At 43.2% G+C, this 26332-nt stretch overlaps 1 long non-coding RNA gene across 1 annotated transcript in view; it reads left to right on the top strand.

The window, feature by feature from the left end:
* The window catches only part of LOC137436310 (uncharacterized), a 122722-nt gene that overhangs the window by 67783 nt on the left and 28607 nt on the right, over window positions 1-26332 (top strand). The window contains exon 2 of the long non-coding RNA XR_010986255.2: window positions 11338-11402. This is a non-coding gene — a long non-coding RNA (uncharacterized LOC137436310). The remainder of the gene's footprint in view (window positions 1-11337; window positions 11403-26332) is intronic.

The raw sequence follows: 26332 nt of genomic DNA, 5'->3' as shown, positions 1-26332 counted from the left end.
CTTGAACGACCCTGTAGATGAGCCAGGTGTAGAAAAAAGGTCAACACCGGAATACGACGGTGCGGGTGACAGTGATGCTGGTGGAGAAGCCCATACGGTAGTGGAGCAACCATATGTGGAGGAGAGGCTGCAACCTCAAGAACAAAGGGACTTCGAGGAGGTGAAGCTGATGGAGACCGAGTCGAGGAGAAACTTGAAACGCTCTCTTGCGAGCGATGAGAATGGAGGAAAAGGAAACAAAATGGTTCTCGTGCAGGCAGATGGAAATACAGACCAACCTGATGACCATGAGCAAAATGGTAATGCAATAGGTAGAGATGGGAATCTGCCCATTTCACAGGATGAAGAGAATCGAAGCATTACCGAGCGTGTCACCGTGTGTGATGGTGGACACCCTGCACCATGTGACGAGCAGTTAAGGACCCTCATCTCAACGGAAGATGATGAGAAAGAGATTGATAAGTCGGTGGCAGACGACAACGATGGGGTAGTTGGTGCCATGCAGACGCAACAAAAATACCATGGTGACAATGACACAGATGAGGTGCCGGTACCTGACACACTACTAGGTGAGAGTGGGGTCGAGGCTGATGAGGAAGGATGCAGTCTTGCTGCCCTGAGTGAGTCTCAGAAGGAGCAGGTGAGGCAAGCAGAGGTGACAAAAGGGAAGGTCATTGATTTCTAAAACGAAACGTTCAGACAACGTCATGTTGTAATTAGAGATCATTTCCCTGATGTTCAAGCTTTCATTAAGGCTTCGAAACCTCTTTTACAGAAAAATGACCCCATGCTCTCAGAGCCTCAATTTCAACGTCTTCGTAAAGCAGTAACAAAGGCGAATAAGGAATTGCAGGCGGAGGGTGAGCTACCACCTTAGAATGACAACGCGAGAAATACATATTGCCTCCCTGAACATCAATGGGGGATGTGCCCCCTTACGAAAAATTCAAGCAATCCAGGCAATGGAGAGGGTAAAAGCAGATGTCATTCTATTGCAAGAGACCCAATGCCACAACCAATTTGGCAGCTGAATGGTGTAAACTTTTTAAAGGGCAATGGTGGCTGAGTGGGGTTTCCACACCCAAGGCTGGTGTTGCCATCGCCTTAAGTCCCAGGCTTCCCACTCAGAGTGTTATTTATAGGGAGGTCCATAAGGCACATTTGATAGCGGTGGAGTTCTACTGCAATACACAAAAGCTTATTATAGTAAATGTGTATGCACCAAGTGAACCTACAGAAAGAAGAACATTCTTTTCCACATTGTGGGACTTTGTAGAGGGACTGGATCCAGCTGCTCTCACCTGTATCGCAGGGGACTTTAACTGTACAATTGATCCTTCAGTTGACAGGAATGGACATGAACCCCACGGCGCTTCTGCGAAGGTGTTAGCGAGCCTCATCAAGAACTATTGTTTTGAGGATGTGTGGAGGTTGCAGCATCCAACTTCACGGGCCTACACATGGTGCAGATGTCATGATGGCGTCATATCAAGGGCAAGGCTGGACAGGATCTATATCAATAAGCCAATGCTGAATGTGGTGTCCACTACCCAAATACTCCCAACAGGGTTTTCAGATCATAATTTAGTCTCAATGTCCTTTAAATTACCCCTGACATCAGGAGGTAGCGCATACTGGTCACTCAATACTCGTCTGTTAAGTGATAAGAAATTCAAAGATGCCTTCCGAACCGTGTGGGGGAAAATCCGGTCCTCTAAGCTTGAGCATGCCAACCTTCGCATATGGTGGGACCTTGCAAAGTGTCAAGTTAAAACGTTTTGTCAACAGTATAGTCTGTTTACTACTAAAATGCAAAGTCTCTCAATTGACTCATTAAAAGCTGAAATTGCAGAATTGGAACAGAATCGTAATGGGGCTGGAAAAGATTTTGGATATGATCAGTTACTATGGACAAAAAGGTCGTTACTGACCGAAATGGTGAGGCAGCGGGCAATGGGTACCTTGGTGCATATGAGGATGAGTTACTTGACTTTGGATATGCCAAATAAGGACTTCTTTAGCTTGGAGAATTCGGTGAAAAACTCGCAGCAAATTCATAAGCTCTGTACTGCTAATGGGTCAACGGTTACCTCCCAACTGGAGATTAAAGCGGCCTTGAAAGTGTTTCACTCTGACCTGTATTCTGCCCAGAGTATCAACAGTGAGGCGATACAGGAGCTGATTGCTGGGCTCCCAGAAGTCGAGGAGGACAACCAACACACACTGGAATCGTTAATTTCACCTGATGAACTTGAAGCAGCCATGCGAGGCTTGAAAGATGGTGCAGTCACGTGAAAAAGTAAGTACACCCCATGTAAAGTTTTGACATTTTCAACATATTTCAACATACAGCTATTTGATCTTCATTTCAACAATATTGGTAGAAAAAGGTGATATAATATAACAAATATCATGAAACATTTACATTTTGTAGTCCATTGTATAATTTAAATAAACATAAATGCAAATTTCGCACGTGGAAAAAGTAAGTACACCCTTGGCTCTAATAGGTGGTATTTGCCCCCTTTGGCAGAAACAACCTCAAGTAGGCGTTTCTTATAACTGTCCACTAGTCTCTGACATCGACTGGGAGAAATTTTTGCCCACTCCTCCATGCAGAATTCTTTCAGCTGTGTGATGTTTGAGGGGTTTCTTGCGTGCACAGCTCGTTTCAAATCCCCCCACAACATCTCGATGGGATTTAGATCCGGGCTTTGACTGGGCCATTCGAGAACCCTCCATTTCTTTCTTTTCAGCTATTCCTTGGTGGATTTACTGGTATGTTTAGGGTCATTGTCATGTTGCAAGGTCCACCTTCAGTTGAGCTTCAACTTTCCGACAGATGGCCTCACATTATCCTCAAGTACCCTCTGGTACAATGAAGAATTCATAGTGGATTCTATGATGGTGAGCTGCCCCGGCCCTGATGCAGCAAAGCTGCCCCAAACCATAATATTTCCACCACCATGCTTTACAGTTGGTATCAGGTTCTTGTGGTCAAATGCTGTCTTTGGTTTTCACCAAACATGTCTTCTGGTACTGTGGCCAAATAGCTCTACCTTTGACTCATCTATCCAGAGCACATTGTTCCAGAAGTGCTGGTCTTTGCCTCGGTGTTAATTGGCAAACTTTGGTCTTGCCCTGATGTTCTTTTTGGACAGCAAAGGTTTCCTCCTGGTACACCTCCCATGTAGATCAAATTTGTGCAGCTTCTTTCTAATGGTAGACTCGTGCACTTTGACATCAACAGTGGCAAGAGCTACCTGAAGGTCCCGTGATGACATTCTGGGGTTCTTAGAGACTTCTTTCAGCATCTTGCGGTCTGCTCTCGGGCTGAACTTGCTGGGGCGGCCTGGCCTGAACAAGTTGGCAGTTGTTTGGAATCTTCTCCACTTGTAAATGATCTTCCGGACAGTCGAATGAATGATTTCAAATTGTTTGGAGATCTTTTTAAATCAGTTCCCAGACCCGTAGGCATCTATAACCTTCTTTCTGAAGGCCTCAGAGAGATCTTTTGATCTCGGTATGGTGATGCCGCACACCAACAACAAAGAGCTAACCAAACTAAATGTCTGAGGTTTAAATAAGACAGGTTCCTCCAAGATCCTCTAACGATGTTCTAATCATTTGCACCTGAGCTGGTGCACCTGATTCTAATTTTAGGTATTTGAAGTAGTGATAAATGTCGGGGTGTACTTACTTTTTCCACATGCGAAATTTGCATTTATGTTTATTTAAATTATACAATGGACTACAAAATGTAAATGTTTCATGATATTTGTTACATTATATCACCTTTATCTATCAATATTGTTGAAATGAAGATCAAATAGCTGTATGTTGAAATATGTTGAAAAAGTCAAAACTTTACATGGGGTGTACTTACTTTTTCAAGTGACTGTAAAGCCTTGGGGATTGACGGGCTGCCTGGAGAGTTTTATAAGACATTTTGGAATCTTGTGGGACCCGATCTGCTTGAACTCTTTGACGAAAGCCTTCGTGCTGGAGAACTTCCTCTGTCCTGTAGAAGGGCGGTCGTATGCCTTTTGCCAAAGCCTGGGAACATTCAACTCATTGAGAACTGGCGACCTGTTTCATTAGTGTGTGCTGACTACAAAATCTTGTCTAAAGTATTAGCGAATCGGCTGAAAGAGGTGATCAGCTCTGTCATACAACCGGCTCAAACCTACTGTGTTCCTGGACGGTCCATGCATGATAATCTGTTTCTGGTAAGAGATATTATTTCCTGTAAAAAGTATGTGCCTGCCAGTTTTGGGTTATTGTTTCTGTATCAAACAAAGGCTTTTGATCGTGTTGATCATGCATACGTGTTTTCGGTTCTTAAGGGGATGGGTTTTGGTGAAACATTCATATCATATGTTAAACTGCTGTATACAAACACTTTCTGTATGTTGAAAGTAAATAATAACGTATGCTCCCCCTTTCCCTTTCGACGGGGTATCCGCCAAGGCTGTCCTCTCTCGGGACTGTTGTACACAATTGCCCTTGAACCACTTTTGGCATCTTTCAGGAAACTATTGCCTCAGGATATGGGGGTAGAGGGGTCAAAATTTGTCGTAACAGCTTATGCTGATGATGTTTGTGTTTTACTTAAAGGCCCGGGCAGTGTAGCTGCAGTACAGCAGTGCTTAAAAGACTTCTCTGCAGCCTCTTCTGGTGAAGTAAACTGGAGTAAAAGTGTAGCCTTGTGGTGTAGTTCAGGTAACCCCTCAGTCATATCACCACCATCACTCCCACAAAATCTGGTATGGAAAACAGACGGGGTCAAATATCTTGGAGTTTATCTTGGAAACCATGAAATGGAAATGAGGAATTGGGAAGGAGGTGTGGAACAAATCGCATACCGTTTAAAATCATGGAAAGGACTACTGCGGTCTCTTTCATACAGAGGCCGCGCTCTTGTTATCAATAACCTGATTGCAGCGAGATTGTGGCATAAAGTCATTACCCTGCAGCCACCCAAGGAGCTGATCCCTGCCATCCAGAGGAAGTTGATAGATTTTTTTTGGAGTGGCTACCACTGGCTGCGGCCCAGTATACTGTACCACCCTCGAAAGGAGGGGGGCCAAGGAGTCATTGATGTCTCTGGGCGGCTTATGGCTTTTCGCCTGCAGTCTGTGCAGAGACTACTGTATGCGGAGGAGCTGCCCTGGCGCCCATTTGCACATTTTCTATTACAACAGGCTGGTGAACTGAACTATGATCGGCACCTTCTCTTGGTGGACCTTGATTGTGTCAGCAGTGCTTCACTTCCCGCTTTTTATCGGAGTTTGCTGGATGCATGGAAAGGCCTTGAGGTTAAACGTTGTCTTGAGGCATATAATTGTCGTAATTTCCTCCAAGAGCCTCTGTTCTATAACAGCTTTTTCCCATGTATTCCTCGTAGCCATGCTTTAATTCAAAAATTCATTAAAGGAGGCGTAAGCAAAGTGAGTGATCTAAGGGATGCATCTGGAACCAAGTGGAGGTCTGCCGGGGTGGTGGCGACAGGTGTTTGTGTAGCGTCTTTTCGAGTTGTTCAACAAATCAAACATGTAGTCGTAAAAAAATTCAGGCAGCTAAACATTGGCTGGGAAGGTGCCGGAATTGTCGAAGATCTTCGACTATCTTTCCCCGAAATCAAGGTGCTGCCCTCTGTCCAGTCCAATGATGATGGGTTTCCCTCTCCCTTTCACTTAGTAACTAAGGCTGGTGTCCTTAAACTCGTGAGGGGGAAAGAAGTCTCATCCCTGTCTGGAGCGATGCGTGTGGCCTTGTGGTCAGAACGGTTAGGGCCGGGGTTTCCCTCTACTCCACTGTGGCATAATATGTTTGTTCCACCCATCTATGGGTTCTTAGCGGATATCCAATGGAGGCTAACACATTGGGCTCTCCCCTCAAACACTTTTATCCACCATCTAAATGCCTCGGTGCCAGTAAATTGTCCCTTCTGCGAACAGGAGGAGGATCTTTTTCATGCATATGTCCAGTGCAGGAGGTTAGCACCTCTACTTTCTGCGATTGCACACCTTTCTTATAAATTATCCTTCACTTTTACCTTGCATATGTTTATTTTTGGTGTACCCTTTACCTCCTCTTGTAAAAATGCTGGTGCCTTGATGAATTTCCTGATTGCCATTGCAAAATATGCAATTTATAAGTCAAGGAAAATTAAGATTGATAAATGTTATGGTCATGACGTCATTTCCATGTTTAAAGGGCTGGTGTCAGCAAGATTAAGGCTGGAATTTGATCACTATATGAGTAACGAGAATGTTGAACTTTTTGAATGGAAATGGTGCACTCACGAGGCCTTGTGTGTGGTTCAGGACTCGAAACTCGTCATGATGTTTTAAGAATTGCATCAACAGTGTGATGCTTTGTTTTTGTTATACCTTTTTTTTCCCTGTCCCTGCTCGTAAATATCTCTGAGGTATGGATTGACCTGCTTGTGCATTTTGTGGAAATAACCTGTGTTCAAATTCAATTATCTCCCTCTCTCCCTCTCTCTCACTTTCTCTCTCTACCTCTCTCTCTCTACCTCTCTCTCTCTACCTCTCTCTCTCTCTCTCTCTCTCTCTCTACCTCTCTCTCTCTCTCTCTCTACCTCTCTCTCTACCTCTCTCTCTCTCTACCTCTCTCTCTCTCTACCTCTCTCTCTCTCTACCTCTTTCTACCTCTCTCTCTCTACCTCTCTCTCTCTCTCTACCTCTCTCTCTCTCTCTCTACCTCTCTCTCTACCTCTCTCTCTCTCTACCTCTCTCTCTCTCTCTACCTCTCTCTCTCTCACTTTCTCTCTCTCTCTACCTCTCTCTCTCTCTACCTCTCTCTCTCTCTCTACCTCTCTCTCTACCTCTCTCTCTCTCTCTCTCTCTACCTCTCTCTCTACCTCTCTCTCTCTCTCTACCTCTCTCTCTCTACCTCTCTCTCTCTCTACCTCTCTCTCTCTCTCTCTCTCTCTCACTTTCTCTCTCTCTCTCTCTCTCTCTCTCTCTCTCTCTCTACCTCTCTCTCTCTCTACCTCTTTCTACCTCTCTCTCTCTACCTCTCTCTCTCTCTCTCTCTACCTCTCTCTCTACCTCTCTCTCTACCTCTCTCTCTACCTCTCTCTCTCTCTCTCTCTCTACCTCTCTCTCTACCTCTCTCTCTACCTCTCTCTCTCTACCTCTCTCTCTCTACCTCTCTCTCTCTACCTCTCTCTCTCTCTCTCTCCCTCTCTCTCTACCTCTCTCTCTCTCTACCTCTCTCTCTCTCTCACTTTCTCTCTCTACCTCTCTCTCTCTACCTCTCTCTCTCTACCTCTCTCTACCTCTCTCTCTCTCTACCTCTTTCTACCTCTCTCTCTCTACCTCTCTCTCTCTCTCTCTCTCTCTACCTCTCTCTCTACCTCTCTCTCTACCTCTCTCTCTCTACCTCTCTCTCTCTACCTCTCTCTACCTCTCTCTCTCTCTACCTCTTTCTACCTCTCTCTCTCTACCCCTCTCTCTCTACCTCTCTCTCTCTCTCTCTCTCTCTCTCTCTCTCTACCTCTCTCTCTACCTCTCTCTCTACCTCTTGTTGCACCATCTGCACTATCACCACCAGCACCTGATCATGCCGCCACTTGTATCTTCCTGCTGCCAATGGTACCGAGCATGCAGTCAGTGCATGCTGCACCATTCCCAAACCTCCACACAAAGAACATATCTCCTCCTGCAACAACCCCCACAATCTCAAGTGTACTGGTGATAGAAGCACATTATACGTTGCCCACAACAGGAAACTCAACAATATTGCAGGACATTGAGCCAGGACATTGAGCACTGCCGCTAATTACATTGACTTTGGAGGCACACGAAGGTCAGGCAGGCCGAGGCCACGCCCTGAGGAGCCTTGATTGGGCAGGGTTTTTTATGGACGGGAAGGACTTGTAGGGAGCAACTCGCTGATTGGCAAAGCAGGACTGCTGACATCAGAGCTGCGTGTTCAAAGTGGTTGGAGCGGCGGACATTTGCCAATCTAGTTCCTGGATGTTTAAGCGAACGGGGTTGTGCTTGCTCTCTACATGGGGAGGCTTCATCATAAATGGCCACGTTTTGAGACTTTGCTGGTGGTCATGAAGAGGTGGAAGAGCCATGGATGGAGAGCTGCAGTTTTCCTGGCAGGAACGATGCGTGGACCAGGCTGCAGTGCGAGACACAGCAAGGCCTGGTTTCCCGCCAACGAGCGAGCGGTTCCCGCCAACGAGCGAGCGGTTCCCGCCGAGCACCGGGAGATTTTGATGACCCCTGACGAGACCCCACCGGCGATCAGAGTTAAGTGCACACATACACATTTTTTTTCAGTTATCCTTCCCTTTTGTCTGTTTTCAAGTCTGTGTGTGGTAACGTCCCGTTTAGGAATTTAGTTTGTCGCGCATTTTCTTTGTACCGGCATTTATTTAAATAAACATGTTATTTTTGGACATTTCAAATCCATTTTCGTTTGAGTTATTTTTTGCAGGTTTGAGGACTGCCGGTGGGATCCGGGAAGGTAAGCGCTCCGGTCTCCCCCTCACTCTTGATTCCCCACGCGTATTCTCCGCTGTATTTTTGAACTGAACGCTTCGGAGTTAAAGCTGGTTTGGCCTTCCTTGCTGCACTAAGGTATTCACCAAGAGTAGGCATGCGACAACTGGTGTCAGGAGTGTGGGATTCGAACCTCGGACACTCGGTGTTTGAGGGGTGAGAGTTCGACACTGGCTGAGGGCAAATTGCACTCAGCTTTTGGAATCTAAATTTTTTAACGATTGTCTTTCTCTCGTTGAGGGGGAGGTAATGGTAGTACCGAGGTCCAAAGTTTATAGTCGATTGGGGTGTACGAGGCACAACATCGCGTTCTCGAGAAATTTAAATTGATTTTTTTTTTTCTCTGAGGTAAAAATACGCGGGCGGAAGAACCCTCTTCTCACCGCGTATGGTGGAAGCGAGTAAGATAGCCGAGAGGGTTGGGGAGCTGGGAGAATTTGGAAGTGAACCGGGGATAGAGGGGTATGAGAATAGAGTTGAAACCTCCCTGTTCCTGAGCGATCGAACGAGAAAGCATTTCCGAGGATTTTCCAGGCCTTGCGCGATGAAACTATGAAGAAACTGAGTGAACAACAGCAGAGAGATTTGATGAAACTATTGAATACCCCATGGGGTGAAGTGAAGAAAATGAAAATATGGGTACACGAGTGGAAATGGTATTGTGCAAATGGCCCGAGTGAAAAAAGAATACTCAGAATGAGCATGGGGAAAAAGTGGAAAACAAAATTAATACCCAAACGAATGAATTGAGGGAGATGGAATGGAGGGAAGGAATGAACGATTGGAAGGACACATTGAGGGAACAACACAAGAACTGCGGGAAACAAATTGACAAAGTAGCAGGGGGAGAGATGGCATTGGAAATTGAAGAGGCTGAGACCCAGGCTGACACCAGTGGGGCACAGGAGCAGCCATGAGTGGCAGAATTTCAATCTAAACGGGGGAAATTAACATTGGGAATGGAAGAGTGCGAAGCCCAAGCGGAGGGCAGTTTCGGAAGCACTTGGGGCACAGGAGAGGGCAGATTCGGAAGCAAATTGAGAAAATTTAAATATGGAATGTTTGGAGGTAAATGGGGAGTGTTCGAATGTAAATAGGGGAAACTCAAATTTAAATGTGAAATATTTTTTGAATGAAGACCTGGAAGGTTATCGGAGCTGGGTACATGCCACAATGCACCAACAGGGAGAGGAATTTGAAATTGTGCAGTGCCAGGGCGGTGGTTCAGAGCAACAGGGGGTAAAAATATTGGGGGTCCATGTAACGGAACCGGACGGGGTATTTATAGATGGAGACATGTCGGAGCCAGAATTGATTGAGGATGATGATAAGATTAATGATTTGACCCAGCGGCTGGACACCTGTGATAGTACCATGGTGGAAGAGGTTGCTCAGGTCCAACAGAGCCTGGTGGACGAGGTGAGTCGGTCGGTTGATGAGATTAAGGTAACCGAGGGGACCGTTCCCATGAACACAAATTGGGAACAGGAGGCTCCAAAATTGCATACCCAGTTGGGGGAGTGTTTTGGCTCCGAGCTGGATTTGGATATGGAAGAGTCGAGATCAACCAGGTGATTGAAGTGAAGTTGCCGTTACATAATCAGCCATTACAATTGAAGAAACGTGTTTGTAAAGCTGCACATTTCAAAAAATGAAAGTGATAAGTTTATTTTGATGTTGAGTTTATATATATATATATATACTATATATATAAATACTGCATATACATATTGACACATATTTTCCCTGCGCTCGCGATGTGAAAAGCGAGGTTAAGCATTCAAGTGCGCACGTGTGCCGGACGTGTCTGCATTTTTAAAATTCATTTTCTCTGCAACTGTTGGTCCGATTGACATGAAACTTTCACCATACGAGGGCCTCTTCCTGTAGAATATTTTAATGATTAGTATGACGTCATAGGTCACGTGGTACATGCGCCATCTTGGAAAAACGTCGCACCTCTATATCTCTGAAACCACTCCATGGTAAAAATTGAGACCTGGCTCATTGTCAACTACTTCCCATGGGGAATAAGATATGTTAATGATGTCATCGGTGCCTTCGTTATGACGTCATAATTCGACAGGGACTACGCTTAGTCTGATCAGTTTGAAATGTATTGAGCGTGATCTATGCAACAATTCAGCGTGATCTATGCAACGTGATCTATGCAACTTCCCTCCCACAGTTTAAGCGTGATCTATGCAACTTCCTTCCCACAGTTCTCTCGATGTCCCTGCTCTCAAATGTTGTTTGTGTCCTTCCCCCTCTCTCCCCATCTTATCTACCACTTCCCTTATTTTGTGTTTTATGTGTCGGTTTGACTTTTTGTGTGATTAATGTTAGCTCTTTCACGAGCCTCGACCTTGTACACAAAAAAAAAAAAAAAAAAAATTATATTCGAGAATATAAATTTATGATGTCATCGCTCACGTGGTCTGGCAGCCATATTGGATCAAAGAAAAAAAATGTTCAAAAACAGAAGAGTTGGCTCGCAACAAGTTGACTGAGCAGGGTAAGTGTTCTATGAATACCATCTCGTTATATATTTATCCACCAACATCCCTATCCTGCATCCAATGTGGACCAGCTCCTCCATGAGCCTGACATCATCCAAAATAGAATTAGGTTGAAGAGAAGATTAAATGGATTCATTTTAAAGTATTACTTCCTGTTAAAGACCTTCGTTTATACTGAATCATACCCCATGGATAAACAATAACTGCTGGAATTTTGTAATATTTAACTTGTACATTAAATATTTTATTCACTCCTCTCTCTCTCCTTGCAGAATACCTGTTGTGAAAATCCCTGAAATTCTTCCAGAACCTTAGCAAACCACAAGAAGGTCACAAGGTAGGGTAAACCCCTTATGAAAACATTCTCAGAGTGCAATTGGGTGCTTTTGCACTTATTTTCATGTGTTTCAAAGTTGGGAAATGTCTGGCGTCTAATTCTAAAGCTGTGGCAGGGTAGTGAGGAAGTAGTCCAGCAATGCAGGTAGTGTGGGTTCAAATATGGCAAAAGTAGGTAGTATTGATAAGGATTTCAATTTTAACTTCTGGAACCTTATCCTAGTTGAAGCAAAATTGCAATTTTGTCACTGCAGTGTGGAATAAAAGCTCACCTGGCCCATCAATGACCTGTAGAAAGAGGTCGAACCGGTATTGAAGAGGATTACTTTGTGACGATTCGGTTTTGCACACAAGACGTTACAAATCATTTTTCAGTAGTTTGTGACAAAACAGGAAATATGAATGGATGCGTTTATTATTTACCCTCGCAGAGGAGAAGGTATTGCACTTGAGTCCGTTTGTAAGTCTGTTTGTCTGTCTGTCTGTCTGTCTGTCTGTCTGTCTGTTTGTCTGTCTGTCTGTCTGCGCAGAGCAAGTCTGCTTTTCTGTGTAATCGTTGGTCCAATTGACAGGAATTTTCCACCATACGTGCGCCTCCCGCATAATTTTAAAATGATAATTATGAAGTCATAGGTCACGTGGTACGGGCGCCATCTTGGAAAAACTGAAAAACCTTTGCACCTCTATATGTCCGAAAGTGCTGAATAGAAAAAATTGAGACATGGCTCATTTTAAAGAACTCTCCATGGGAAATAACATTGTTACGTTTGTGGGGGATAGGTAATGAAATACCTTTGTCAAGGTTGGATTATATAGGGTAGTGTGCCCTGACTGTCGCGAAGAAGAAGAAACCTTCCTCTAGTTACGTCAGGGCCGTCATATGTATATTTGTCCATGTGAGGGGTGGAGCTATGCTAATTAGTTGGGGCATAAAGGTAGCTTCCCTGTATGTAGTCGCCTCTGGTTTTTCCCTTCGTTCCTTATGACACTTACACCACCAGCCATGCATTCAGCACCTACATTAATCCACAATCGCCGACCGGATCCTAACATGACTACAAACGCCAACCAGCTGAGCAATCTCAAGAGGCGTCAAGTAGGGCCGTGAGGCCCTGCCCCAAAAGGAATGATTGATAGCCATAGACTGATGCAATGGCGCTCTTTGATTAAAGCGTGGGTGACGTCAGAGAGAACATTCTAGCGCCAGTTGACAGAGGACACGTCCCGCCATTTTCGCTCTCTCTTGCACTGGGTTCCATTACGAGTGGATGCACTCTTGGTCCTGGCTTTCATCCTGTCACATTCGCAGTTTTTCGCTCTCTTTTGGTTCCAACATTCATTACCAACAGTCCTGCTTATTATTTGCACTCTCTCTCTTGGTCTGGCCTTCCTCGCGAGCTGTCCCAGTTGTTTGCTCTCTCTTGTCCTGGTCGCATTTTCACTCTCCCTGTTCTGGGCTGCGGGAAAGGCGGACGCAACGCAACACTCTCACACACACACTCTCTCTCTCTCTCTCTCTCTCTCTCTCTGTCTCTGTCTCTGTCTCTGTCTCTGTCTCTGTCTCTCTCTCTCTCCTACTTTGCACAGCTGCCGCTCGCTTAGCACGCACGTGCGATTGCCAGGTCTGTTGCTCAGTCACTGGCGGTACGTGCTGTGTCTCGTGTTGCTTTTTTCCTTTCTTCCTACCTTTTGGTCCTTTCTGCTGTCCGAGTGTCGGTGTCCCTTTCTATCGTCTTGTCGACTGAGCGAGAGAGGGAGAGACAGCGCGGTTAAAGTTATCCGCTTTAGGTGGTTAACGGGATTTATTTATTTATTTCCCAGTTATTGTTGTTGTTGTTTATTTTTTTGCATTTATTTCGGCTTTATAAACCTTTGTACCATTTATTGGTTATTTTTTTTTCGTTTAGTTACTTCAAATGGCTAGCAAGAATAGTCGAAGTAATGCCGGTCGTGACGCCGATGAGGGGTTAACAGATGAACACGGCATGTGTTTTGTCCCACCGGAAGATGTCTCGCTGGAGGAGACGCTCCTCGCAATCGGAGAATTGATCGGTTGTGAGAACATACGGGCAGCGTCCCGAATGCACCACAAGGTGGTTGTTTTCGTTTCACGTGTCCATTTCGCACGCATCGTCGTGCAGAACGGACTCACCTTGGGCAATGACCAGTTTGTTCCGGTTTCGCCATGGAACACTCCGGCCTCGAAGGTAATACTATCAAATGTTCTACCGACGCTGTCTAATGAGGAGATTCTTCAGAAGCTCGGTCAGTCCGGCACTGTGGTGTCGAGAATTATCCAAGCCTCCATTCGCACCACAGACGGGAAGCTTAAGCATATCGAAACGTTTAGACGGTTTTGTTATGTTGTTTTGAAGGATGGTTTGACGCAATTGAATGTCTCTCTCGTTTTTAAGTCGTCAAAACGTGAGCACAGGATTTTTGCGGCAACGGAGAGGTTGATTTGTTACGGGTGTGGTGCACATGGACACACTCGGCAGTATTGTCCTGATGGGGAGAAAACGTATGCCTCAGCAGCCGGACCAGCCCCACCCGTGACCATTACGGAGGATTCTATAGATGTTTCGCCTTCAGTGCGGGAATCTACGTCGGACCATCAAGGTACGGCTAAGAGTGGTGCTGATGAGACCCATACGGATGTGCTTCGTGTAAGCGATGAGTCATCCAGTACAGCTGGCCATCGTGCAACCGATGAGTCAGCAAATGTAAGGGAGAAGCCTCTACCTGTAGAGGGAATGATTTGCGAGGAGCAGCAGATTGTAGATGCGGCGTCTCGGAAAAATTTGAAACGGTCACTTGTAAGTGCGATGAATGAGGACAAAGGTGTTAAAGTGTTGGTGGTGCAGACAGGAAGCAGTTTAAACGATTCAGACAGTCCTTCACATGAAGATCAGCAAGGTGGTGAAACTATGGCTGACATGATACCACCTGCTCAGGATGAAGGGGAACTTTTTCCTGAAGGTTGTAAATCAACCTGCGAAACCGAACAGCCTACTGATGACCATATCAATTCTAATGGGGAATGCAAAATACCCATTACTACTAATAACGACTCCTCCCCCCCCCCCCATTGCAATGATGCATGAGGATGAAGAGGATGAAGAACCTTAGGTAGATGGGGATGGAACAGGTGTTTCTGTACAGGTTCAGGAGGAACTCGTTACTAGTGTCACGGAGGGATTTCTAACTACAGAGACACTGATCGGCCATGAGGAACCAGTGGCAAATGTTGACAGGGCTCCCCCCCCCCCCACCTCAGGAGGAAGAGCAGCCTTTGGAGATCTCAAAAGAAAATATTGTCAGATTTTTGAAGGAAACTTTCAGACAACGGCATTTACGAATTAAGGATCATTTTCCTAATATCGAGGCCTTCCTTGCAGCCGCAAAACCTTTGCTGCAAAGGAGTGAGCATGTGGAAATCTCCAAACCTGAATTTCAGCGGCTGAGGAAATCCATCACGAAGGCAAACAAGGAATTAATTGAGGAAGAGGACTTCACCCCCTAGAAGAATCAACCATGGAACTAAATGTTGTATCCTTAAATATAAATGGGGGTCGTGCCCCCTTACGGAGGGTGCAAACCATTCAAGCGGTTGGAAAAGAAAAGGCTGACATTATTCTCTTACAAGAGACCCACGCTACTAGTGCTCAAGTAGCCGATTGGGGGAAACTTTTTAAAGGGCAATGGTGGCTAAGTGGGTTCCCTACACCTCGGGCCGGTGTTGCCATTTGCCTAAGTCACAAGATTTGTGCTCAACAGGTTTCATTTAAATAAATCTATAAAGGGCATTTGATCTCCGTAGATTTTCTTTATAATACCCAAAAGATTATCGTAGTGAATGTTTATGCACCGTGTGACCCAATGGAGAGGAAAATTTTCTTTTCCACTCTGCGGGATTTTGTAAAAACTCTGGACCCAACAGCCTTTATCTGTATCGCGGGAGATTTTAATTGCACAATTTGTCCGTCAATTGATAGGAATGGTCATGAGCCTCATGTTGCCTCTACGAAAGCTCTAGAGGACACCATCAACATCTTTCGGTTTAAGGATGTGTGGAGATCACAATACCCACTCTCACGCTGTTATACATGGTGTAGATGCAATGATGGTATTATGTCAATGGCAAGGCTGGACAGATTCTATGTGAACAAGCCAATGTTGAATGTGGTGTCTGTCCAAAATTTTACCAACTGGATTCACAGACCACAGTTTAATCTCAATGTCCTTTAAGTTACCCTTTCCACCCGGTGGTAGTGCTTACTGGTCTTTGAATACTCGTCTCTTACATGACAAGGAATTCAATGAGGCCTTTCACATCGTGTGGGAGAAAATTCGCTCCTCCAGACCTGAGTATGATAGTCTCCGGCTGTGGTGGGACATTGCAAAATCCCAAATTAAGAATTTCTGTCAACAATATAGTGCATACACCACCAAAATCCAATCAATATCAATCGATCAGTTAAAATCTGAAATTATATCGTTAGAACAGAATGTTGACGAGGTTGGGAGAGGTGCACGTGACCAACTAATATGGGCAAAGAAAGCAGTGCTGGAGGAAGCGGTACGGCAACGGGCGATGGGTGCCTTGGTCCGAATGCGAATGAGCTATTTAACTCTGGACATGCCAAACAAAGAGTTCTTTAAGTTAGAGTCTTCCCTCAAAAGGTCACAACAAATTCATACTTTACTCACTCCCAATGGGTCGCTGGTGACCTCTCAGCAGGCGATCAGGTGTACTCTGAAAGGGTTCTATTCTAATTGTATTCTCCTCAGAACGTGGACAATGAGGTGATACGAGAGTTAACTGCTGGGCTTCCGAGTGTCGAGGAGGATGAGCGATGCATGCTCGATTCCCCAATTTCGGCTGATGAACTTGAAGCAGCTGTGCGGAGCCTGAAAGATGGGAAAGCTTCTGGAATAGATGGCCTGCCCACAGAATTCTACAAGACCTTCTGGGCCCTTGTGGGACCTGACTTACTCGATGTACTCGATGAAAGCATACGTGTCGGAGAACTTCCAATGTCTTGTAGACGAGCAGTCGTTTGTTTGCTACCAAAAGCTGGGAATCTTCAACTGGTTGATAACTGGCGACCTGTCTCCTTATTGTGTGTTGATTACAAGATTTTCTCTAAAGTACTTGCTAATCGTATGAAGACTGTGATCAGTTCAGTTATACACCCGGACCAGACCTACTGTGTGCCTGGAAAATCTATTTATGATAATATTTTTTTGGTAAGAGATATTATTTCATGCAATAAGTTCCTGCGTGACGATTTTGGGTTGCTGTTTCTTGATCAAACTAAGGCCTTCGATCGTGTTGACCACAAGTACCTTTTTCTGTCCTGAAAGGAATGGGGTTTGGTGAAACTTTCACCTCTTATGTGAAACTCCTGTATACTAATACTCAATGTATGATGAAGATCAACAATAGGTTATGCTCTCCCTTTCCTTTCCAACGGGGTATTCGCCAAGGTTGCCCCCTCTCTGGGCTTTTATGGTCTATTAGACAGCAAATACCTCAGGGAATGAGAAGTATAGAAGGAGCAGAATTTGTGCAGACGGCTTATGCTGATGTCTGTGTTTTGATTAGAAGCTCCAATGATGTCTCTGCTTTACAACGTTGTATGCGAGATTTCTCTGCAGCCTCTTCCGGTGGGATCAATTGGAATAAAAGTACAGCATTATGGTGTGGCAAAGGCAATCTCTCTTGTGTATCACCACCCTCACTCCCACACAACCTGGTCTGGAGAACGGACGGGGTTAAATATCTTGGAGTGCATATCGTGAAACAGAAATGAAAAATTGGGAAGGAGTGTTGGAGCAAATTATGCACAGATTGAAAGCATGGGAAGGACTGCTGAGGTCCATCTCCTATCGAGGCCGTACCCTTGTCATAAACAATCTGGTTGCAACAAAATTATGGCACAGAATTATTGCTTTACAGCCATCAAACCAACTAATTATGGCTACTCAGCGAATGCTAGTAAACTTCTTTTGGAGTGGCTACCATTGGCTGAGGCCTGAGATATTGTACTACCCCCGGAAGGAAGGTGGCCAGGGCATTGTTGATATCTCTGGTCGGGTTGTGGCCTTTCGGCTGCAGTCTCTGCAGAGACTACTGTTCGCTGAACAGCTGCCCTGGCGGCCCTTTGCATTTTTTCTGTTACAACAGGCTGGTAGACTGAGATATGATCGGCAGCTTCTTTTGATAGACCTCGAGCATATAAATTTTGCCTCTCTTCCGAGATTCTATCAGAGTTTATTGGACACTTGGAAAAGGTTTGATGTCCACCGCTTCCTTGAGGGCTATAATTGTCGAATGTTCCTTCAAGAACCCCTTTTCTTCAATAACTTTTTTCCTGGTATCCCTCATAGCCATGCCCTGATTTAAATTTTTTATCCAAGGAGGGATTAACAAAGTATGTGATCTGAGAGATTCATCTGGAGTTAAGTGGAAACCTGCTGGTTTGGTGGCAACCTCAGTTGGATCTCGGTCTGTCCGACTTGTAGACCAAGTTGTACGTATAGTCATTAGAAAATTTAGACAGCTAAACATCGGCTGGGAAGGTGTTGGTAACATTGAGGACTTTCTGTTAGGTTTCCCTGAAATCAAAGTGCTCCTTTCGCCTTCTCTTCAGCCGGAGATTGAACATACCCCCCCTTTTCATCTTGTAACTAAGATTGGAATCCGTGATCTCTCTCGACAAAATAAGAATGTACCCCTCTCTGGGAGAACACGAGTAGCTTTGTGGTCAGAGCGGTTAGGGTTGGGGTCTCCCTCTACCCCCCTTTGGCCTCACATGTACACCTTACCAATACATGGTGTGTTAGCGGACATACAATGGAGGTTAGCACACTGGGCGCTTCCCTCCAATATTTTTGTCCACCGTATTAACAGCTCACTGCCGGAAACTTGTCCTTTCTGTGACCAGAAGGAGGATTTGTTTCATGCTTATGTACAGTGTCGTAGACTGACATCGCTTTTCTTGTTCCTTGAATATCTTTTTCACCAATTGTCCTTCCCTTTCAATATGCATATGTTTATATTTGGTGTGTCTTTCAGGCCCACATGTAGAGATGTGGGTGTTCTTCTCAATTTTTTGGTTGCTGTTGCAAAATATGCGATATATAAATCTCGGAAAATTAAAATAGATAACGGCTATGGCTCTGATGCTATTTCTATTTTTAAAGGGTTTGTCTCAACACGACTCAAGCTAGAATTTGATTTGTTTGTCAGTAATGGAAACGTCCAACTTTTTGAGAGAAAGTGGTGTATTGGCAATGTTCTGTGCTCAGTCGATGATTCAAAAGTGGTAATTACTTTATAATTCCTGATTGATTTGACTTTTTTTCTTTGGAACTGATTGCTTGCATATATGTTTCTTCCTGTGTCCTTGAATACATTTCTCTCTCTCTCTCTCTTAGTTTTTCGCTTAATTTGCTCTTGATGTATTTATAGCTCTTGCATGAGCATTTCCTTTAAAATTGGTTGTGGTTTTGTTTGTGTCTTCCCCTTTGGTTTGTAAAATATATATATTTTGTATATTTGCTGGTTTCTTTTAAATACCCTTTGCTCTTTTTGTGGTGTCTTCATGATCCTTATGCAATTTCTTTAAACTGGTTGGTGTGTTTTTTTTTACAACTGCTTTGTGAAATGTTTTTTTTACAACTGCTTGTGAAATGGCTTTACATTGTTTATAATAAAAGGACACAAAAGTCTGTCTCTCTCTCTCTGTCTCTGTCTCTGTCTCTGTCTCTCTCTCTCGTTGCGATTTGTGCCGTGTGCACCTGAGAAGAACATTGTGGCTTGGTGCAGCCGAGCAGGAAGGTCGAGGAAGGAGCACAGGACTGTTTGCTTCGCGTCGGCGGCTGGCGACTCAACTGCGTGCCCAGGCGTGGCTTCCCACGCAGAGACCCTGGGACCCGTTTGAGGGCCGCTTGAGGAGACCAGAGCTGAGTACCAGCTAACATTACACACATTTTTACTTTCATTTATTTTTCCATGTGTCTGTATTTGAGTCCGTATGGGGGCGCCTCAATTAGGAATTAGTTATACCGCACATTCTTTGTTATCCTGATTTTAATTTTATTAAACCATTATTTGTTACATTTTCAATTCCTGTGTCTTGTACGTTTATTTGTTTGTGGTTCGAAAAACCATTGTCACGTCCGACCGTACAGGTAAGGACCTCGCTGTCCTCCACTACCCCCAGCGCGTGTCACTACTGCCTTAGTTGAGTATACGCCTCAGCGTTAAAGCTCAGTTGGCCATCCGTCACTCTACGGTGTTCACTACAGGGACGACATGACAATATGTTAATGATGTCATAGGTGCGTGCTCCATTATGACGTCATAATTGGACAAGTTCAAAACTTTATCCGATCAAGATGAAATTTGTTGAGCGTCATCTAGGGATAAATTGGTGGAGAAAAGAAAAAGATGTCATAGGTCACGTAGTACGGGCGCCATATTGGAAAAATTGAAAAACTTTGCACCTCTACGTATATCTCCAAAAGCGCTGCACAGAATAAATTGTGACATGGCTCATTGTAACGAAATTTATTGAGCATCATCTCGGGATAAATTTACATCGATAACATGTGGAGGTTTAGATACATCGATAACATGAGGATATTCAGATACATCGATAACATGCGGACATTCAGATAAATCGATAACATGTGGAGATTCAGATACATTGATAACATGTGGAGGTTTAGATACATCGATAACATGAGGACATTCAGATACATCGATAACATGTGGAGATTCAGCTACAACGATAACATGTGGAGATTCAGATTCATCGATAACATGTGGAGATTCAGATACATCGATAACACGTGGAGATTCAGATACATCGATAAAATGTGGGGATTCAGATACATCGATAACACGTGGAGATTCAGATACATCGATAACATGTGGAGATTCAGATACATCGATAACATGTGGAGATTCATATACATCGATAACAGGTGGAGATTCAGATACATCAATAACATGTGGAGATTCAGATACATCGATAACACGTGGAGATTCAGATACATCGATAACATGTGGAGATTCAGATACATCGATAACATGTGGAGATTCAGATACATCGAAAACACGTGGAGATTCAGATACATCGATAACATGTATAGTTTCAGATACATCGATAACATGTGGAGATTCAGATACATCGATAACACATGGAGATTCAGATACATCGATAACACGTGGAGATTCAGATACATCGATAACACGTGGAGATTCAGATACATCGATAACACGTGGAGATTCAGATACATCGATAACACATGGAGATTCAGATACATCGATAACACGTGGAGATTCAGATACATCGAGAACACATGGAGATTCAGATACATCGATAACGTGTAGATTCAGATACATCGATAACATGTGGAGATTCAGATACATCGATAACACGTGGAGATTCAAAGACATTGATAACACGTGGAGATTCAGATACATTGATAACATGTGGAGATTCAGACACACCGAGAACACATGGAGATTCAGATACATCGAGAACACATGGAGATTCAGATACATCGAGAACACATGGAGATTCAGATACATCGATAACGCGTAGATTCAGATACATCGATAATATGTGGAGATTCATATACATCGATAACAGGTGGAGATTCAGATACATCGATAACATGTGGAGATTGAGATACATCGATAACACGTGGAGATTCAGATACATCGATAACACGTGGAGATTCAGATACATCGATAACATGTGGAGATTCAGATACATCGAAAACACGTGGAGATTCAGATACATCGATAACATGTATAGTTTCAGATACATCGATAACATGTGGAGATTCAGATACATCGATAACACATGGAGATTCAGATACATCGATAACACGTGGAGATTCAGATACATCGATAACATGTGGAGATTCAGATACATCGATAACACGTGGAGATTCAGATACATCGATAACACATGGAGATTCAGATACATCGATAACACGTGGAGATTCAGATACATCGAGAACACATGGAGATTCAGATACATCGATAACGCGTAGATTCAGATACATCGATAACATGTGGAGATTCAGATACATCGATAACACGTGGAGATTCAAAGACATTGATAGCACGTGGAGATTCAGATACATTGATAACATGTGGAGATTCAGACACACCAAGAACACATGGAGATTCAGATACATCGAGAACACATGGAGATTCAGATACATCGATAACGCGTAGATTCAGATACATCGATAACATGTGTGGATTCAGATACATCGATACCATGTGGAGATTCAGATACATCGATACCATGTGGAGATTCAGATACATCGATAACGTGGAGATTCAGATACATCGATAAAATGTGGAGATTCAGATACATCGATAACATGTGGAGATTCAGATACATCGATAACATGTGGAGATTCAGATACATCGATAACACGTGGAGATTCAGATACATCGATAACACTTGGAGATTCAGACATGTCGATAACATGTAGAGATTCAGATACATCGATAACATGTGGAGATTCAGATACATCGATAACACGTGGAGATTCAGGTACATCGATAACACGTGGAGATTCTGATACATCGATAACACATGGAGATTCTGATACATCGATAACACATGGAGATTCTGATACATCGATAACACGTGGAGATTCTGACATATCGATAACTTGTGGAGATTCAGATACATCGATAACATGTGGAGATTCAGATACATCGATAACACGTGGAGATTCAGATACATCGATAACACGTGGAGATTCAGATACATCGATAACACATGGAGATTCTGATACATCGATAACACGTGGAGATTCAGATACATCGATAACATGTGGAGATTCAGATACATTAATAACACGTGGAGATTCACATACATCGATAACATGTGGATATTCAGATACATCGATAACATGAGGAGATTCAGATACATCGATAACACATGGAGATTCTGATACATCGATAACACGTGGAGATTCACATACATCGATAACACGTGGAGATTCACATACATCGATAACATGTAGAGATTCTGATGCATCGATCACACGTGGAGATTCAGGTATATCGATAACATGTGGAGATTCAGATACTTCGATAACACGTGGAGATTCAGATACATCGATAACACGAGGACATTCAGATACATCGATAACATGAGGACATTCAGATACATCGATAACATGTAGCGGTTTAGATAAATCGATAACATGAGGACATTCAGATACATCGATAACATGTGTAGATTCAGATACATCGACAACACGTGGAGATTCAGATATATCGATAACATGTAGAGATTCTGATGCATCGATCACACGTGGAGATTCAGGTATATCGATAACATGTGGAGATTCAGATACATCGATAACATGAGGACATTCAGATACATCGATAACATGTAGCAGTTTAGATAAATCGATAACATGAGGACATTCAGATACATCGATAACATGTGTAGATTCAGATACATCGATAACACGTGGAGATTCAGATATATCGATAACACGTGGAGATTCAGATACATCGATAACATGTGGAGATTCAGATACATCGATAACACGTGGAGATTCAGATACATCGATAACACATGGAGATTCAGAAACATCGATAACACGTGGAGATTCAGATACATCGATAACACGTGGAGATTCAGATACATCGATAACGTGGAGATTCAGATACATTGATAACACGTGGAGATTCAGATACATCGATAACACGTGGAGATTCTGATACATCGATAACATATGGAGATTCTGATACATCGATAACATGTGGAGATTCAGATACATCGATAACATGTGGAGATTCATATACATCGATAACACATGGAGATTCACATACATCGATAACACGTGGAGATTCAGATACATCGATAACACGTGGCGATTCTGATACATCGATAACACGTGGAGATTCTGACCTATCGAAAACATGTGGAGATTCAGATACATCGATAACACGTGGAGATTCAGATATATCGATAACATGTAGAGATTTTGATACATCGATAACACGTGGAGATTCAGATATATCGATAACATGTGGAGAATCAGATACATCGATAACACGTGGAGATTCAGATACATCGATAACATGAGGACATTCAGATGCATCGATAATATGCAGCGGTTTAGATAAATCGATAACATGAGGACATTCAGATACATCGATAACATGTGGAGATTCAGATACATCAAGAACATGTGGAGATTCAGATATATCGATAACATGTGGAGATTCAGACATATCGATAACATGTGGAGAATCAGATACATCGATAACACGTGGAGATTCAGATACATCGATAACATGTGGACATTCAGATACATCGATAACATGTGGACATTCAGGTAAATCGATAACATGTGGAGATTCAGATACATCGATAACATGTGGAGATTCAGATACATCAAGAACATGTGGAGATTCAGATATATCGATAACATGTGGAGATTCAGACATATCGATAACATGTGGAGATTCAGACATATCGATAACACATGGAGATTCAGATACATCGATAATATGTGGAGATTCAGATACATCCATAACACGTGGAGATTCAGATACATCGATAACACGTGGAGATTGAGATATATCGATAACATGTGGAGATTGAGATATATCGATAACAGGTGGAGATTCAGATACATCGATAACACGTGGAGATTCCAATACATCGATAACACGTGGAGATTCAGATACATCGATAACACGTGGAGATTGAGATATATCGATAACATGTGGAGATTCAGATACATCGATAACATGTGGGGATTCAGATACATTGATAACATGTGGGGATTCAGATACATCGATAACATGTGGAGATTCGGATACATCGATAATATGTGGGGATTCAGATACATCGATAACACGTGGAGATTGAGATATATCGATAACATGTGGAGATTCAGATACATCGATAACATGTGGGGATTCAGATACATTGATAACATGTGGGGATTCAGATACATCGATAACATGTGGAGATTCGGATACATCGATAACATGTGGGGATTCAGATACATCGATAACACGTGGAGATTCAGATACATCGATAACATGTGGGGATTCAGATACATCGATAACATGTGGGGATTCAGATACATCGATAACATGTGGAGATTCGGATACATCGATAACACGTGGAGATTCAGATACATCGATAACATGTGGAGATTCGGATACATCGATAACACGTGGAGATTCAGATACATCGATAACATGTGGAGATTTTGATACATCGATAACATGTGGGGATTCAGATACATCGATAACATGTGGAGATTCGGATACATCGATAACATGTGGGGATTCGGATACATCGATAACATGTGGAGATTCGGATACATCGATAACATGTGGGGATTCGGATACATCGATAACATGTGGGGATTCAGATACATCGATAACATGTGGGGATTCAGATACATCGATAACATGTGGAGATTCGGATACATCGATAACATGTGGGGATTCAGATACATCGATAATATGTGGAGATTCGGATACATCGATAACATGTGGAGATTCGGATACATCGATAACATGTGGAGATTCTGATACATCGATAACATGTGGAGATTCTGATCTGTACTCACCTCTGAAGCTCTGCCTGCCTGGCAAAGCTCGAATCATCTTGATCGATTTGGGATGCTCAGGTCATCAATCAGCAGCGCTGGCCCATAACGACTTTATTACTTTTAATTAATATCTTGCTGTCAAAAACTTTGTTCATGAGTTTACTCTCGTTAGTAATATCTCAGTTACCTTATTGAAGATGTACCTAGATATCACTTCCCTGTACGTTCGATGACCTTTTTAGCTCTGGTGACATCATCGATGATGTGATCAAAATAATAGTGTTACCACATTATAGCTCAGTGTTAATATGTGGTTTTAAATTGTTATTGACCGCATTATGAAGCTGGATAAAGTTAGAATCTATCCTGCTCCAGCATAAAATGAGGACAAAATGAAGACTATCTGGGTTTTTAGGAATCTCCCAATTTTGGTCATTTTTCAGGTCTTCCTATAAAAATGGTATTTTTGACATTCTAACTTTATTGGTTTGTCCTAAATGGGGCAATTTATTGATAAGATGCATTTATTTTCACTTCCCTTACAAATTTCTGACCTTTTGACCTCTAGTGACATCAATGACGCAATCAAAATAATTTTGCAACCGAATTGTATATTGGGCCAAGACCTTTTTATTGGTGCTAAACATGTATGTTTTCTTGAAAGATGACCCCATGTAAATCCCTTATGTATTTTCCTTCACCTCTAATGTTTTGGCCAAAATTGTTGCATGCAAAAGTTCAAAGTTTGGGACATAATTTTAGTTCGCAAGAGCTTTCGCTGAGCACACAACATCTAATCGATGAGAAATGTGTATATATACTGTTGCGGATATGAGGATTGCATTTTTTTGATTGTGTGTATTGTAGTGGTAAATTGTGGTGATGAACATTGTTTGGATATGGCCCCTCCTGCCTCCGGAGTTGTGTAAAGATAAAAAGGGCGTCTCGGTAGTTAATTCCATAAACACCACATTGCAGGACACGATAAAACCCTTGTTCAGTAGCTTATATCTTATTATGTGTTTTAGAGTAAGGCCTTGTCTTCCATTAAAATAATACTCCATTGCACCGAATCAATTAAGAATAGCTCCCCTTCAATAATTCCATTTCCCAGCCAAACTCTCCATCTGCGGGTAAAGCAGTTCACAAGCATGGGGTGCACGCCCTCTCAATTCGCTGCTATAGTGAATATGTGCTCCGTGCTCTGTTTGAACAGGAGGGGCGGGGTCGCCAGGGAGAGGCAAGCCCAGGGCGCGCCACGAAGGGCGGGGCTGTGCAGCCCCATGCCCAAATAAG

Source organism: Myxine glutinosa, chromosome 11, assembly GCF_964187855.1.
Source record: "Myxine glutinosa chromosome 11, kmMyxGlut1.1, whole genome shotgun sequence".
In the NCBI taxonomy this organism is placed as follows: Eukaryota; Metazoa; Chordata; class Myxini; order Myxiniformes; family Myxinidae; genus Myxine; species Myxine glutinosa.
The sequence above is the reverse complement of the archived record's forward strand: the minus strand, read 5'-3'. Positions and strand labels throughout refer to the sequence as shown.